Source organism: Canis aureus, chromosome 30 (genome assembly GCF_053574225.1).
Source record: "Canis aureus isolate CA01 chromosome 30, VMU_Caureus_v.1.0, whole genome shotgun sequence".
In the NCBI taxonomy this organism is placed as follows: domain Eukaryota; kingdom Metazoa; phylum Chordata; class Mammalia; order Carnivora; family Canidae; genus Canis; species Canis aureus.
The window spans coordinates 34,553,693-34,558,515 of NC_135640.1; the positions used below are offsets into that span (position 1 = coordinate 34,553,693).

Genomic DNA, 4,823 nt, shown 5'->3' on the forward strand with positions numbered 1-4,823 from the left:
TCCCAAACCCATGAAAGACCTTTCTAAGTGACCAAAATAAGACATTCTCTACAGATAGACCCTCCAAATCTTCCTCAACTTAGTCTTCCAGATAGCCATAGCCAGCCAATGAGAATTAATTGCAAGTTGTAGATTAGAAGTCTTGCTTTCTTGCACTTAGAGCAATGGTTCTCAATTGGGACGATTATGCCTACCCCACCCCCACCCAGGAGACATTTGGAAATACTTAGTGGCATTTTGTCATCACAAACAGGGAGGGAGGAACGCTATTGGCATCTAATGGTAGAAACCAGGGATGCCGTTAAATATCCTACAATGCACAAGACAGGCTCCCAAACATCCTACAATGCACAGGACAGCCCCAAATGCCAATTATATCAACACTGAGAAACACTGTACTCGAGAGACATCATCTCTTGAAAGTCTTGACATCACCCTGATTCAGCTATTAAAAGGTAAACATCTTAGATAAGAAATGCCTTAGTTCTATAAAGCAGCAATTTTATATGGGTTGGAGAGAGTTAATTTTTTTTAAGATTTTATTTATGTATTTATTGAGAGAGAGAGAGAGAGAGAGCACAAGGGGAAGGGGCAGAAGGAGAAAAAGAATCTCTAGCAGACTCTGCACTGAGTGCTGAGCCCCACTTGGGGCTTGATCTCATGACCCTGAGATCACAATCAGAGCTAAAATCAGAGTTGTATGCTTACCCAACTGAGCCACCCAGGCACCCCAAGAGTTAATTCTTAATAAACAATCTCAAAATTTATCTTAAAATTCTGAAGTAAAGTGTAATATAGCACACCCTTTTATTTATTTATTTTTTGTGAGAGAAATTATTTTTTGCCTTGTTTCCTCTTAATTCCCTTAAAAACTGAGTCTCCTTTTCCTTCCAGAGACCCAAAAATGGACACTTTCTTTCTCACATAATCCAGCCCACAGAAGATTTGCCTGAATCAGCAGTCTCTTGGCCAGTGAGAACATGCTACAGATCCTGGGAAGGAGATTGAAGGAAATTAATAAATGGCAGCTTCCTGCACTTTGCTTTCAACAATAACAAAACATATCAAAAGAGCAGAATGCAATAGTCAATAGATTTTCTCATTCCTGGCAACCACAAGGCTTTCTTACAGAGAAGTTTCTCCTAGCTCAGTGTTCACCATTGGTTTGGTCAGAAGCCCAGGAGGTCTCTGTAAAGATGTTAAGCACTTAACACTTAGTGTAGGAGGCCCTGATTATGTGCTTTCTGGAAGAGAGCTCTGTATCTCTCGAAGGTGTAAGAATTTGTGTGAGAACTTCTGTCTGCTATATTCTTAGGGCACAGCACATTCTAACACAGTACAGGGTAATAGATAATTTACTGGATTGTTCTGAAACAAGTTTTTCTAAATACAGTGTAAGCTGTAGTAACTTAAAACTTTCATAACCTATTAGTACATGCAATATGTGTGGAAAAGAAGTATAAGCTAGGAGAAAATGAAAAATGACGTTTTATTAACATTGAATTTCACTGTGTTTTAGAGTGTGATACTAATCCCCAACAACCAGCATAAAAAGGAATGAGTGATTCTTCTAATACTGAACAAACTTCATAAACAAAACAAAACAAAACCTATGTGAGTGCTCTTTGGACACTTCAAAGATAGACAGAAATCAAATAAAAATAAACCAGCTAAACCAGCTAGGAAATTCATTAATATTTGTGCAGAATATCAGGAAACACATTCAATTATTATTACTACTTTGTAGTAAAATAGTTATTTAATTGTGTCACCAGTGAGAGGAAAGTAGTATATTTTTCAGTTTAGTATTTTCAGGGCTGTTGGTGATCAGTTAAACAAATAAATATGTAAGAAAATTATTTTTATCTCTTCCTGGTAGAGCTAAGTAGCTGGTCAATTATCTTCAATAGATTTTATTTCTAAAAGCCACATATAAGAAAAGAAGGTCAACAGATGAAAAGGACCCAGTCTCTTGGCTTGGATTTCAAGACCGTGGTGGCACTATTCCAAGCATCCTTAAGCCTGATGACCAGGACTATTAATAGTGCAGTACCACTATGAGGCTCAGAACTCTTAGTTCTGAATCACAATTGCATTGCGCATTGTCCGTGGAAAAAATTCAAAACCTCATCTCTTTTATCCAACATATACCTAGTGAGATCTCAAAACTCTGTGACTGGTTTGTGTTCCAATTAAAAATAAAATAAAATAATTGCTGGTGAAACAAAACATAGCCAGGAAGTTAAGGTAAGGTTGAAAAGACAGAACAGTGTGCCTATATTTGGAATTAACCATGGAATCAGCTGATCAATGGACTGAAAAGCAGAAAATCAAGAAGTAATTACACAAAGGGCTTTAGCAGATACACTGGTAAAGGCAAGGTAGGAATTTGGGGTTACCGCAGCTGTAGCTGAGTGATGTTGGCCATGCTATGAGTCATCCACTTGACCTCTGCCTTTTGTCATACAATACCGCAGTATGAACTAAACTATTCTCTCATCTGGTGAAGTGGTTCTCATGAAACTTGCTTGTTGGTAAATTGGCATAGGTTGGCCTGCTCCTTTTGTATCTCCATCTCTGAGAAATCAAAATGAAAGCCATGAGATTCTGATTCATACAGCCATGAAGTAGTTTCCTGTGTTGGTTAATATTGTTTCTCTATATTGACCAGTGTCCTTGTGGTGACCCACTGGTAGCCACGCCATCTGTAGTATTGAACACTCCATCCTTCCACTGCTAGAGTGCTCCCATGTTATCTGCCTAATTTCTTTGAAGCCTACCTCAAATATATCAAGAAAATTAACATTGTGGCCAAGACCTAACTCAGCCTCTAGAAGAAGTTAGATCTGGGTTCTGAGTCTGCCTCTGCCACCTGTATTCTTGCTCACATTACCTCATTCATCTGGAAAAGGGCATCAAAGTAGCTTATATCTATTGAGCGCCTACAATGTTCTAAGTTCTGTTCCAACCAAATGCAATGTCATCTAATTGTCATAATAGCAACCCCACAAGGCAGGTACCACTGTCACACCATTCTACAAATAAGAAAACAAAGGCCCAGTGCCCAGGAATACCCAGGTAGAGCAAGTGTTGGTGTTCTCACACATGCCTTATACTGCCTCTCTAATTTCCAGACCACTAGGCTTCTCACCAGAGAACTAGTCTGACTCACTTCAGCCATTTGAATCACAATATTGCTCTGAGGAGGAAACCAATCAGTACACACAGCACACAGCCAAGGAATCCACACATGTACTCATTCATCCATTCAAGCAATATTGACTGAAGTCTTCTTATGTGTCAGACAATGTTCTAGGTCTTCAGTGTACAAGATGATAAGAGTACCTTTCTTCCTGGAGTTTATAGTCTAGAAAGGAAACATACCTCAGCCAAATCAGTATGTTTTCAATAATATATCATTAGTGCCTTGAAGAAAAGTTGAGCAGGAAACTGAGAGTGATATAGATACTAGGAGATGGGAAGGCATGGGTGGAGCGTGGTGGGGAGGATGCTCCAGTTAGAGGAAAGGGCTCTGTGAGGAAGTCACCTTTGAGCCAAGCCTTGACTTGAAGGTAGCAGAAGCCATGAAGACCTGGGGAACATTATTGCTTTCTTAATAAAATTATGTGCTAATGTCTTAGCTTAACCAAAGCGAGTTCTTGTCACCAGTACCAAAGCACAACTTCTCACCCATTTTGCAATCCTCTAACAACAAAATAATAAAATTGAAAATGCGGAAGGAAAAGCAAAAACTATTCTGAAGACCAGAGAAAGCCCAGTTCACACAATCCCTGATGGTATCATGAATGGAGAGAGCATTTCCATCTCGCCTGTTGATAATTCAAAGTCTCCCAAAGACAAAACCACAGTTGGCCACAGTTTTGTTGGTTTTACTTAATTCTCTGACCCTGACTTCTGTGTGGCTAAAAGCATATCATAATCACAGTAAAATCTACCTCTCTTCATTCCATTAAAGGAAACCCAGGCCATTTCAAACACCATCTTCCCATTCGACCTTGATTTTACAATGCTTTTCACTGAAGATTAGAGTTAATGCTTTTCTGAGAGGTTTGTCACAAAGGGAAGCTTAATTGGGGCTCATTTTCTCCATCCACACATTTGTTCAAAAGCTTTACTTTTAGAAAGTGTGTTTGTTATGAATGATTCATGCTCCATGGGTATAGATTATGAATTTGGGGAACCAAGTCACTCAGAGAAGAAAAAGCTACCTTGGCTTTCTGCGAATATAACCATATCATTCAGGGGAGTGAGTTGAATTCTATCCCCAAGAAGATGTGTACATATTCTAACTCTACCCGTGAATGTGACCTTATTTGGAAATATGGTCTTTGCAGATGTCACTAAGGATCTCAAGAACAGATCATTCTGGATTAAGATGAGCCCTAAACCCAATAACAAGTGTCTTTCTGAGACAGAGAAGAGGGCTGTTTAAGAGACAAGGACACAGAGGGAAAGGTCATGTGAAAACAGAGACAGAGGTTGAGACTTTCAGTCTCAAGCCAAGGAATGCCAAGAGTGCCAGCCACCAAGAAAAAGCAAGAGAGAGGTATGGAACAGATTCCCCCTCAGAGCCTCCAGAAGGGGCTAACTTGCTAACATCTTGACTTCTGACTTCCAAAACCATGAGATTATACAATTCTGTTGTTTCCAGCCAATAAGCTTGTAGTGTTTATTAAGGAAGCCCTAGGAATCTCACATACTTAGTGTCAATCTGTGACATTGGATGAAGATTAATTGTTGAGTCATTGAGTTCCTTGGAACAAAGGAAGACATGCCCCAGTGTTCAGGTCAGAACATAGGTT

The 4,823-nt window shown here is 39.4% G+C and overlaps 1 long non-coding RNA gene across 1 annotated transcript; it reads right to left on the reverse strand.

Moving 5' to 3' along the window:
- Positions 1-790: 790 nt before the first annotated feature.
- Positions 791-2,972, reverse strand: LOC144301901 (uncharacterized). The gene is made up of 3 exons (XR_013368804.1): positions 2,894-2,972; positions 2,400-2,577; positions 791-992 (listed from the first exon to the last, which is right to left on the reverse strand). It is a non-coding gene; the product is annotated as an uncharacterized LOC144301901 (long non-coding RNA).
- Between the last annotated feature and the right edge of the window lie 1,851 nt (positions 2,973-4,823).